This window comes from Talpa occidentalis, unplaced genomic scaffold (assembly GCF_014898055.3).
Source record: "Talpa occidentalis isolate TD23 unplaced genomic scaffold, MPIMG_talOcc4v2.1 talOcc4.11, whole genome shotgun sequence".
Classification (NCBI taxonomy): Eukaryota; Metazoa; Chordata; class Mammalia; order Eulipotyphla; family Talpidae; genus Talpa; species Talpa occidentalis.
This window is the reverse complement of record NW_023601104.1, coordinates 100997622-101010067: the sequence shown is the minus strand read 5'-3', so window position 1 is coordinate 101010067 and position 12446 is coordinate 100997622. Positions and strand designations below refer to the sequence as shown.

At 64.0% G+C, this 12446-nt stretch overlaps 1 protein-coding gene across 4 annotated transcripts in view; it reads right to left on the bottom strand.

The window, feature by feature from the left end:
- The window catches only part of TRAF3 (TNF receptor associated factor 3), a 79583-nt gene extending 67976 nt beyond the window's left edge, over positions 1 to 11607 (bottom strand). For all 4 annotated transcript variants that reach the window (XM_037504052.2, XM_037504051.2, XM_054692821.1 and 1 more), the window contains exon 1: positions 11558 to 11607. The gene's annotated coding sequence lies outside the window, so the exon portion shown is untranslated. The remainder of the gene's footprint in view (positions 1 to 11557) is intronic.
- Positions 11608 to 12446: the final 839 nt, after the last annotated feature.

The following is a 12446-nucleotide window of genomic DNA, read 5'->3' as shown; positions in this document are numbered from 1 at the left end:
CAGACCACAAAACCTGTGCTGAGAACAGGCTGCTTCGGGGTACAACGCCCCCACTCCCAAAGGGCCCACGGCCCAGCCCACCCGTCGGCCGCCGGCACAGGACAGTTAGGGTCGCTGAGATGCTGCCCAGGCCCCGGGCTGGCTGCTGCAGCCAGCACTGGCCCTGCCAGGTGCTGGTCACAGGACCCAGGGAACCAGGGGACACTTCACTGAAGTGAGAAGGCTTTGCGGCGGGACCACCTTCCTGACCCTGCGGCCTTTCTCTCCCAACCTCAGGGGTCTCCGCCTCGAAGCCCAAGGGCACGCAGGCTGCAGCCAGGAGCTGGGCAGGCCATGGCCCAGCCAGACCCTTCTCACACTCGCCGCCCCTCCCGAGCTAACTTCGGCAGGCTCTGTGGACAGGCCGCAACCGAGGGCCCATGTGCAGAATGGACGCAGAGGCGATGGCAGGCAGCACCGCCCGAGGGGTAGAGTCCAGCAAATGTAAAGGTGCCGAAGCAAAGGAGCCAGTGGGGAACGTGCAAAGCGGCGGGGTTCTCGCCGGCCCCCACCTCACACTGCCCTGGCGCGAACAAGCCACTAGCACGCTGGCCCCTGCCCCCAGCAAATGCATGGAGCCGCCTCCAGGGGAAGGACAAGGACAGTCACTCTACAAGGGATGGTGACCGGAAGGAGCATCGCGTCAGGTCAGGTCTTGGCACCAAATGTACGACCCACCACCCAAGTGAGATGCTCCAGGGCTTCGGGGCTGGGGCTTCAGAGCTGGGACTGGGGGGCTGAGTTTGGGGCTCCGGGGCTGAGGGGCTGGGGGGCTGGGGGGCTGGGTACCTCACGTGCGGGGCAGGGGCCCAAGACACCAACAGGGCAAGTGTTACAGAGCAGAGAGAGGGTCACCCCAGACCCCACAGACCTGCCTGCTCTAAATAGGTTCTGCCATCCGCCGCATCAACACAAAACATGAGACCTTAATAAAAAGGAACTTTAATACAATGAGTAAATACAGGAAAGGCAAAGAACACAGTTTTTAAGTCAAGTACCCAAATTTACCCATTTTCTCATGGGTAAAAGTCCAGCCAAACAGGATTGGCCCAGAGCAAGGCCCGAAAGCCTGCCACAAGTTTGAAGCAACTTCCAGCGGGGACCCACAGAAAAGGGTCAGAAACAACCAGACAAGTTTGGGAGCAAAAGAGCAAAATCAAGATAGAAACTGTCACTGTCACCTGCCCACAGGTCTCACCCACATCAGTGTCGCCCCGTCCACGACCAGAAGGCAAGCGCAGTGTTCCTGTGTGGGCTTCATTTCATTCTCCTCCAGCTCTCCTTCAGGCTCTCCATCCTGCTGCTTTTTTTTAAGTCCCTTTTGGAGTTTTGTTTTGTTTTTTTTGGCTTGGACAGGGCAAGGACTTGGGGAGAAGAGGCTTCAGTTCCACCTCCCAGGCAGGGGCAAGCTGGGGGTCAGCAGGTGGGGCCTGTGGTCCCAGCGCTCCCAGACCCCTGGGCAGGTGCTGCCGATGGAACCTCCTTTGGGGGGCTGGGGGACTCCCTCCCCCACCCCCTGGCTGGGCGGCGGCGTGGCGAGTTTCAAGGATGCACCTGGATCTGACTCGGGTCTCGGTCGGACCAAGCAGCGTGGCACGAAGCCGGCTCCCGCAGCTCCTGGCCGCAGCGGGAGAGGTGGCGCCGCAAAGGAAACGAATGCCTGCGCTGGCCCAGGCAGGGCACACCAGGCCTCGGGGACAGCAGGGCTGGCAGCCCTCGCGGCCCACCCACTCCAGGTCCTGTGGGTCACACGCATCAGTCCCTCAAGGACACCCGAGACAGGCCTCGCTGAGGTCGCATCCAATCAGTCGCGCAGACACAGCATCGGTCGGGAGGGTGGCCCCAGCGCACGAGCAAGGCCGAGGGACCGTCACACATGGCACGGATGGGAGTGAGGAGGGGCCCGCGGGCTGGGCCCGGGCAAGGAAGCCCAGGCTCAGGGACCCTGGCCCCCCACTGAGAGGCAGGCAGACTGGCCGCTGCTCAACACCGTCTGCCAGAGGCGGCCTCCAGCCTCCGCCCACCCCCCCAACTAGAGCTCTGCTTTCAAAGCGCGCGGCAGGCAGCATTTGGGCGATGCTCTGGCCTCACTGACAGAGGTGGGTGCAGGCCCACCCCCCCACCACCCCAGGTCACTCTTGGCAGCAGTTCCCTGGGGAAAATTCCTCAGAGAAACCTAGTGGGGGCCCGGGGGTGACTCACAGGCCCTGCTGCAGGCTGCCCCCCTTTACTCTGTGTTAGTGTAGTGGGGTCCCCAGAGGACGGGAGGGCCCCGGCCCCTGCCCCGCCCAGGGAGGGTGAGCCCAGCAGCAGGAGACGCGGGAGCAGCAGGACGGGAGCAGGAGGAGCTGAGGCGGCGCGTGGAGCGGCAGAGGCGTGTGAAGAAGCCGCCGCGCTGGCCTCTCGCCTGGACCGGACGGGGGCCTGAGGGCCGGGGAGGGACGCTGGGGAGAGACAGAGACGCGGGGGCGAGACCGAGGGGAGGCGGCAGCGGCAGCTGCCATCTTGGTCTTGATTTTGCTCCCTTCCCTCCAGACCAGCCCCGCCTTCCCGCCCCTTTCCCGGGGTCCCCACCAGGAGGGGCCTTACACGCGGCAGCTCTCGGGCCTCAGCGGCCCTGCTTTGGGCCAACCCCGTCCGGCTGGACGGTCGCCCTCGAGGGGGTGGCCTTGGGCGTCTGAGCTGGGAACCGTTTTCCTTCCGTCCCGCCTCACCCCGGCCGTACTCCAGCCCCTTCCACGACAGGGCTCGTGCCCAGGAAGGGCACAGCGCCCAGGAAGGACAGCCCTCCCGGCCCAGCCTGGCGCTTCATGCCCAGCACCCAGCCCCGTCGCCCTCTCTCTGCCAGGAGAGGGCCAGGACCCCGGGCAGGGGCACCACCCGTTCCACAAGGCCTAAGCCACGGGCTGGGGTGCTGAGCCTGCCTCCACGAGGGCTGGATACATGGTGGGGTCTGTGCTCAACCACTGGGGTGACCCCCGCTGGGGTGACCCCCGCTTAACTCAGACCCATGCGAGGTAGTCGGAAGAGGGGCACTGCCTGCCTCCCAGCTGCTCCGGGGCCTGACTGCCTGCTGTGGGTCCTCGTCTAGAAGGACGTGCCGTGGCCGACGTGGACGTGCAGCCGGGGAGGAGTCAGCGCAGTCCGAGCAGGGGTGAGGGTAGCTGGTGGATGGAGGGGTGCTGGGCGGGCCGGACCAAAGGGAGCAATCACTGCACAAAGGTGACTGCCGATGCCAGGAAAGAAATCAAAGACAAGACCCTTGCAGAGAGCAGCTCTTTCTTCCCGGCCACATGCCACAGGTCAGAACCCTGGAATCCATGAAAAGAACAGGACCAGGCACGGGCATGCCGGTAGCCGAGTGCCCACAGAGAAATGCAGTGTGACAACGAGAGATGCCAGCCTGGGCAGGGGTCTGGCCCCTGGCAACACTGTCTTCAGGCCCAGGACCCTGGAACGCCCTCCGCATCTCAGCTGCTGCCTGTGGCCACCAGTCCCTCATAGCTGGCCTGGCAACAGGTTAGATGCCCAGCCATACGGGCATCTGGGGACACAGGCGGAGTGTGCTGGGGAACCACAGGGCCGGGCAGTGGTGCCATACGGGCTCCGGCCAGGGCAGCCGCACCCGCAGCGCTGCGCACGGCCTGCCGCACCGTCCCGCGCCCCAGGCTCCACAGGCGCCAAAGACGCAGCCTCTGTCTCCCTGTTAAACCGCTGCCCAACACCCCAGGGGCCCCGTGACACCCACTCGATGCGGCCCACCAGCCGAGGGGCGGGGGTTACAGAAGCGAGAGTCCATGTCAGAGCAAACGCACACGCACCTCCGCACCCCACTTTTACAGAGTCAGGTCTCTCACTGCTACGTGTAGGGGCTTTACTAGGATGACCCAGCGTGGGGGCTGGGAGTTTAAGACACGCAGCTCGCGACCATTTTCCCACTGAAGCTCTTTTTCAAGAATGGAGAGAAAGAGCTTAAACCCCACCACACCTTTCAAAAGAAAAGTGAAGCTTTCAGATCATTTTTAAATGGACTAAGAAGAAGGGAAATGCAAGGACCCAAGTTATACTTGAGCTCCTGACGGAAATGACCAAGGACGCCTGCTAACCAATTAAATAAGATGCAACTGTGCAGGCATGAGCGTCTGGCCCAGAGGCCCGTCTAACCAGGACATGGGGGGCCTGTGGGCGGCTCCGGGCAGCCTGACCACCAGCACCAGCTGCCAGCACCCCACCCCTCCGCAGACCTGGCGGCTGTGGCCAAGGACCATGCAGCAATGGCCCGCGCACCACGGCCTCTGCGTCCCCTTCTATAACAATCGCTCCAAGGGGTCCTTCCTGCCACAGAAGACGCCCCTCCTCAGGTAGAGAGGCCACCGGCAAGGCCCTGAGTAACACGCAGAGAGGAGGAGCCACTGAGTCCAGCCTCTCCTGGCCATCCAGGCACGCGGCTGCAGCCGTCTCGGGCCATCCAACCTCCCCGGTGGCCAGAGAAATGCCAGTGGGTGCCCTCAGCCACTGTGCGTGGAGTGGGAGAATCACCCACTGGGTGCTGCCTGCTCAGCCTCAGCCACTGCTGCTCAGGGTGGTGTGTGACTCGGCGAGCATCGCCCACAATCATCTGACTTCTCCAGGGCCCCCGCGCAGGTGGCAGTGTCAGCCAGACTTCCCACCTAGAAGCCATGAGGGGCAGCTTGTATCTGGGAGCAGTGAGGTACGTGGTATGGCCATCTGGAGCTCTCTGGTCTACTTTGTGACCCTCCTGGATTTTCAAGACGCTGCTAAGTTAAGGGAGGACAGCTTTCCAGACCAAAGGAGCGGAGGTATAGCTGAAATGCAGTCGGCACCCAATACCACAGTCGGACGAAGACACGACACAACTGAAGACCAATGTCCTGATGGCGCAGACGTAACCACGCTCAACAAACAGGAGCAAACCAAATGCAACAACATGTTTCAAGGATTATACACCATGACAGCTGAGATGCATCCCAGGAAAGTAAGGGTGGTTCAATACATGAAAATCAGTAGGATAACACACCATGTCAAGGGACTCCCTAGTGGCACAGGGAGTCAGCACCATGAAGCAGTCCGCAGCCACTGCGGCCTGAGTTTGATCCCCAGCCAGGGAGCTACCCACAGGGCTCAGCAGACCTCTCCTGTCTCCCCGCTGCTCCCCTCAGCAGTGGGTTTCAGTGGATCCGCCTGTTCTGCTCCCCACTCTGTCTCCGGTAAATCCTCTCACCCCCCACCCATTCCTCTGGCCTGTACCCCAGTTCTTGATGCATAAATAAATCTTTTCTAAAAAAGAAAAGAAAAAAACAAACTGTGGGGATGGATGTTGGCTCAAAACAACCACTTTGCAATATGCAGAAAAAGCAAATCACTCTGTGGTTCGTGTAGGTTATACCTCCACATAAAACCAGTCAAAATAGGGGTCTCCTTGGTGGCGCAGGGGTTAAGTCTCAGCACTATGAAGATATCCACAGCCACCGTGGCCTGAGTTCAACCCGCAGGGTGCAGCAGACCTCTCCTGTCTCCCCACTGCTCCCCTCTGCAGTGCATTTCAGTGGATCCACCTGTTCTGCTTCCCACTCTGTCTCTGGTGGATCCACTCACTCCCATACCTCTGGCCTGCGCCCCAGTTCTTCTATGAAAAATAAATTAAAAAAAAAAAAAACAAACACAAAACAGCTGGGTGCCTCAATCCAAGACGACAAGGCTGAGCTGCCGTCTGCTGACAGGGCACACTTGTGACCCACCGCCCAGCCATCGCCCCCAGCACACGGGAAGGTGAGAACAAGACTTTTCTGCTACAAATTTTCAAAGCCAGAAGTGCGACGGGGCTATTCGAGCAGAGGCGAGAGCAAACCGAAGAGTGTTATTCTGCCCACGGAAGGAACTAGTGTAGTAGATATAAATTTAAGTTGTAGAAAATCATCATATGCAAAAACTGCTTCTCTAGAAAAGCAAGAGCATCAAAATACAGATATTTTGTACAGTGCAAAATAAAGTACAGTGATTCCCAGGCATTTTATTCCATTACAAATAGTTTGGTTAAGTCCAATGTGGGCCTGTCTCCCGCCCTGCAGGCCGCGGGCGCACTGCCTCCCGGGTGAGCAAGGCGAGTTTTTCTTCGATGAAGTAACCCAGGAAAGGAAAGAGGAAGAGGAATCACCACACATGACACGCTGGGCTCTTACACTCCCTCACATTGTCACTTCAATCCTCACAATTACCTGTCTGCAGACGAGGAGACCGAGCTTCAGGGAAAAGCACAAGCTAAGGAAAGGCTGGGCTTTAGATCGGCGCAGACCCAAACCCAAGCCTCCTCAGGACATGAGTTCAGCCACTTCTCCTGAGCCCAGCTCAGGTCAGAGGGCAAAGACAGCGGCAGCCCTCTTCTTAAAGCGTGGTCTTGACACCAGAAGCCCAAGGCACGCAGGCCACCCCCCACTGGAGGAGGCCGAGGCCCCAGGCCCGCACAGTCTCGTGCCTGCTCCACCCCCAAAGGGCCCATCTGTCAACGAACAAACAAATCCACCGCAGCCGTCACTCCAGGAACCTGGCCTTGGGCCCAGTGTCCAGTCAAGCCCCTCTTCTCAAGCCAGTCACCACGGCCCTGCCGGGTTCCTCGGCCGGAATCCACGCGGTGCGAGCAGCGAGTCACACAGAAGCATCTCCGGAACAGCCAGCGTCACTCTGCTGGCCGCGGGGAGCGCCTCGCCAGCAGCTTACATTCCCGGGAGCGGTCTGGAGTGATAATTAAATTCCAGATGAATGGGTAGAAATTCGACTGCGCTGGGCTGTGCCCATTATGCTCCTACAGGGACCAGGCCTCGGGGACCTGTTCACCACCAACAGCTAATGTTTGTAAAACCCTGTAAAGACATAATGACTCGACGCCATCATTACAACAAGGCTGCTGGCTGGGAAGCAAACCAGGAGCGAGAGCGGGTGTGCACAGCGGGGCGCCCTGAGAGGAGCCAGAGCCTTCCCTGAGCCTGCTGGGGGTGCTCGTGCAACTGCCCGAGCACCCGGGGCTGGAGGCAGGAGACGCCGAGAGGAGCCACGCTAAGATTTCTGGAACACGGGGCAGACTGGGCACCTACGCTCCAAACAAAGCCAGCATGAGGTGGCAACTCCCCTTGACTGGCTGCAGCCCTTGGGTGGCCAGGCGCTACCTTCACTGTGAGAGGGGGTGGTTCCCAGCGCAGAAGTCAGGCTGCCACAAAGGCCCCTCCCAGCCTCTCCCGGGGCGCTGGCCTGCACCTCCACAGAAGTTCAACCCCCTTTCTCTGGCTTGTGCCCACAAAATGCTCCCTAGCCCCTGGCCAAGTCACCAGCACCCCTGTTCTGTTGCCCTGGCACCCACATCTCACACTGCTCCCGAGGAGGGTGACCAAGGAGCTTCCTGGTGGCCTCATGACTCCTAAGCCAGAGCAAGGTCTGCAGAGGCGCGTGGTGACTCGCGAGCACTCCAGGTTGGCATGAGAGACCAAGGGGTTTCCCCAGGGGGCAAGTCTAGTAAAAATGAAGAAAGCAGGAAAACTCCACCCTGGGTGCACAGTCCCTGACTGGGGGAGTGCTGCCCCCAAGCCCTCTGGGGATGTGCCAGCAGGGGACACCAGCATCAGACCCACAGTCCTGGACACCAGAAGCTGGTGCACCCCGTCTACCCCAAGGTGTCCCCCCGACCCCACCTAACCCTGTCCCCCATGAGGTCAGTACATGTGCACAGTCCCCTCGGCCTCTCCCTTGCCAAACAGGGGCGCGTCAGCCCCACTTTCCAAAGCAGGAAACCAGCCCAGAAAGGCCCAGATCGTGCCCGGGGGCTCCTGCTCCAGGCGCTGAAGGCAGGCCTGAGGTTCGGCTCTTAAAGTGGTGCCCTCCACCAGGCCCACCCTCCCAAGCCGGAGGGTGGCGACGAGTCCCAGGGGACCAAAAACCTGAGGAAAGCCACAGACAAACACCGCATCATTTGGAGAGTCACCTGCACTCAAAAATGGGGAGAGCCGAGGGTCTATACTGTGAACGCCAGCTGCACCGCTGGGCACAAGGAGGCATTCAGGTCACGTGTTCCGCTAGACCGGGCCGGGCTTGGGCTCCTGTGAGGGTTAGACGGCCTGGCATGCATGCCCGAGCTCTGCAGAAGCTCTCTGAGACCCACACACTTAATTTGCTCCGTAACAAGGTTTCAAACATCAGGCTGTATTAATCCAAAAGGACAGAATTTAATTTCTAGAACAAAGTTGTGACTTCCGGGCATTACTGGGTGAGGAAGGACTCAAGGGAACTAATTTCCCTGTTCTTCTTTTAAGTCATTAGAAACCCCCAAGAAACAAGGGCAGAGCCAGTCTCCTGTCACACGAGCCCCCGGCGCCACACACCCAGGAGCCGAGGCAGCAAGAACACCCGCAGGAGGCAGCAGGGCACCCCGACTCAGACTCCTGGGTCAGGCCGGGCAGCCTGAGCGCACCTCAGTCGCCCTGCTGTGCACGCTCCTTCCGGACCCCTCTGAGGGCGAACCTGCGCTGCCATGACCATGACTCCTTCAGACTCAAGCTGCCGCTCCGGCAAGACTGCTGTCCACTCAGGGGATAAACTCAGCCTTGTCCTCCCTCAAGGAAACCAAGTTTCCCATAAACGTTTTGGGGTTTTGTCACCAGATCAGTGCATGATCAGAAAGGAAACAAAAAGTCAGCGTAGCAGACATGACCCTTTCCTGAGCTACTGGCCTCGTGAGAAAAGGGCCCGCGTTACGCGCACGCACTTTGTATAGGTGGCGTCGAGAGCAGGGAGAAGAGCCGTGAAATAGAACGGGAGGAGCAACTTTTACTTTATGAGAATAAAAGACGTTCACCTCCCATGAGCATGGATTAGAGAGGAGTGGGAGCTCCCGGGGGAAGGGATTTTTAACATTTACATGCCTCCCCGCAGCACCCCCTTATGGGAATCCCTCCCGGCAATGAGAAACGGTTGAGCCAGTCATGTGCTGCCACCCCGCTGGGTCACCACGTGTCCCCACCACCACCCAGGCCCTTCACAGGCCAACCCACAAGCATGCTGACCAGCGGCACCGCCTGCCCGGCACAGCCCACCGTGCCCATGGGAGAAACCCTCCGGCTGCAAGAGGCCCCCTGCTGCCACAGCAGCCCTCACCCTGGTGGCGCACACCTCTTCCTGGAAGGCTTCCTCGACGACCCCAGCAGCCAAGAGCTTTGCCTACACAATCTACTAGATCGCTGCAGCCTGTATTTTATGACCTGCTAGAATCTGCCTAGCAGGACCGCTAGGTACTCAGTGGGCAGGGTGTCGAGTGTTCCTTCTTGGTCGGTTATTTTCGCGGCAGTCGCTTACCCGCTCTCTTGGCACCTCACTGTGCACAGGGCCAAGATGCTCTAAACGCGTGCGCATCAAGGCCTGGGAGGTGGCCCGCACCTGGCAGAGGTGGGGTTCAAGGCACACTAGCTGGTCGCTCAGTGAGGAAAAGACTCCTGCGGCCCAGTTCCATGATCCCCTGATCTCAAGAAATGCAGAACTTAGAAAAATTCCAACCTGAATTCTGGAGTTAACAAAAACCCAGAGGCACCTGCATCTACACCATCGCCCCACCGCTGGCCCAGCCCCAGACGTCTGCACAGGGCGACAGAAGTTTCCTCCAGTCAAGGTCGCCCAGCCTGCCTGGCCCAAGAGAGTACGGCACAGACACGGGGTGACAGAGCCCCCCGAGGCTGGGGCAGCCGCTGGGCATGTCAGGCAGTTATGACTCAGACGTGACACGGTGCATGCGAGGCCTTCAGTTTTCCTTTTTGCTTAAAACGGCATTTTCTTCCCTCTCCGCGCTCCTCTGGGCCCCGCTGGCCGACAAGCAGCTGCTAAGCCACAGTCCCCTCTGGCTCTGCCCCCTGCGCGCTGCCCTGGCCGGCGGCTCAGGAGTCCCGCGCTCCAGCCTCGGCTGCCCGGGTCTGGTCGCCCTCCAGGTCCTCTGCCCTCACCTCGCCCTCCCCCGAGCTCTCTCCTGGGCCCCGTTCCTGAAACAGGTATCATGCCCCCCCATCTTCTTCCCCTACCAGCACTTGCGCAGGAGCACACGGGGGTCCTGAGCGCAGGGGCCCGGCGGGCGGCGCGTCCTGGGTACAGGCGCCCCCAGGTGAGCGGAGCCCCCGGAGTGGACCCGGGGAGCCCAGCTGTTGCATAATCTCGGGGTTCGCTCACTCGCTGTGCAGGGCGCGCGGCACGACCAGCATACCGAGCCGGGCGAATTTAACGCAATTTCCTTTGTCTGCCGGAGCCAGCCCAGACCCGCCACGCTCTGCGAGTTCTCGCCCCCCAGCGCAGCTGTCACCCCCAAAATGGGACTCGCAGGCCACGGCAGGCCCTTCCCGCCGCCCGCGCGGGCCCGTCCCGACGCCGGCGAGGTCCTGCTCGCGGGACGCGAGGCCTCGGCTGCGGCGTCTGCCGGGTCTGAGCCGGCGGGAGGCGCGGCGCCCGGAGAGGGGCGAGCAGGCCGGGGGCGGGCGCGGGGCGCGGCGGCCCAGCCCCCGCCGGGCGGGCGTCTCTTTCCCCTGGGACGAACGGGGGGGGCGTCGGGGGGAGAACGGGGGGCGTCGGGGAGAGAACGGCGCCCGGCCCCGGCGGGGTCCGCGCGGGCGTCGTGCGGGGGCTCGAGCCCGACCCGCCGCTCCGGCTCCCCCCGCGGCCGCGGCTGCTGCAGTGAGACCGCGGCTGCGCCCGCCGGACCCGCGCCGAGCAGGCCCCGCCGCGCCGAACCCCGCGCCAAACCCCGCCGAGCGGGCCCGCTGCCCCGAACCCCCGCCGAGCGGGGCCCCCAGCCCCGAACCCCAGCCGAGCAGGGCCCAGCCGCCCCGAACCCCGCCCCGCAGAACCCCCCCCCCCCCCGCCGCCGCGAGCCCCACGCCCCCAGCCCGCAGCGCATCGCAGCGCCCGTTCCCCCCCGCGCTCTCCCCCCCCCGTCCCGCCGTCCCCACCACCCCCGTCCCCCGTGCCCGTAACCCTGGCCCGCCGTCCCCCCCCCCGTCCCCGTTCCTCCCCCGTCTCGCCGTCCCCCCGTCCCCCACCCCGTCCCCGTTCCTCCCCCGTCCCGCCGTCCCCCCGTCCCCGTTCCCTCCCCCCGTCTCGCCGTCCCCCCCCCCGTCTCCGTCCCCGTTCCCCGTCCCCGTCCCGCCGTCTCCTCGCGCGGCGGCCGCGGCTCCTTACGCTCCAGCCACGTCCGGCCCGCGGCGCCCCGGCCCGCGGCGCCGCCCCGGGCGAAGGACCGGCCGGGCCCTCGGCGGCCCCGGGACCGCGACGCGCACCCGCGGGGCCGCGTGGGCGCCGGCCCGGCCCAGCCCGTCCCGCGCGCGGCCGCGAGGCCACTGCGGCTCCGGGCCCCGCGCGATGACTCAGGCGAACTTCGCGCCGCCGCCCGCGCCCCCGCCCGCCGCGCCGCCAAAGTTGCCGAAGTTGCGGCGCGGCCGGCGGCGGGGGGAGGCGGCGCCCGCGCCCGCGCCCCGCTCACCCGCCTCCGCGCTCGCCGTCAGGGGCGCCGGGCGCGTCCTCCGCCGCGGCCCGCAGCGTCCGGCTCCCCGGGCGGCCCCATGTCGGGGGGCGGGGAAGGGCCGGCGGCCGCCGGCGCCGCCGCCGGATGGAAAGTCCCGGCTGGGCTGCCACCCGGCTCGCGCACGCGGCGGCCGCGCCGCCCCGCGCTCCCCGCGCTCCCCGCGCCGGCACTTCCTCCCGGCGCTGGAAATCCCCGCGCGCGCCCCGCCCCGGCCCCGCCCCCGCGCCGCCCCCGCGCGCCCGCGCCGCGCCGGCCGCCGCCGCCACCGCGCCGGCGCGGCCCGCCCCCGCGCGCCCCCGCCCCGCGCGCCCCGCCCCCGCGCGCGCCCCCGCCCCGCGCGCGCCCCCGCCCGTTCTCCGGGTCACCGCCGCGCCGCCGCGCCGGCGGGCGTCCTGGGGTCGCCGGTGGCGTCACCCCCGCGCGCCCGCTGCCCCCGCGCGCCCTCGCCCGGTCGCGCGCCCTCGCCCGGCCGCGCGCGGACACACGCTCCCCCCACCCCCGCGGACTCACACCCCCAGCGCGGGCGCACACACTCGCCACACGCGCAGACACACGCTCACCCCCCCCCTCACACCCCCAGCGCGGGCGCACACACTCGCCACACGCGCAGACACGCGCTCACACCACCCCCCAGCACGGCCTCCACACGCCCGAGCGTGGACCCACACACTCACCACATACACACACATTCACCCCCCCAGCACGCACAGACACACTCACCACACATGGACACACTCACCCCCTCCCCAAGCGTGGACACCACACACTCACCACACATGAACACACACTCACCCCCCCAGCACACACACCACATACTCACCACACACGGTAACACACTCACCCCTCC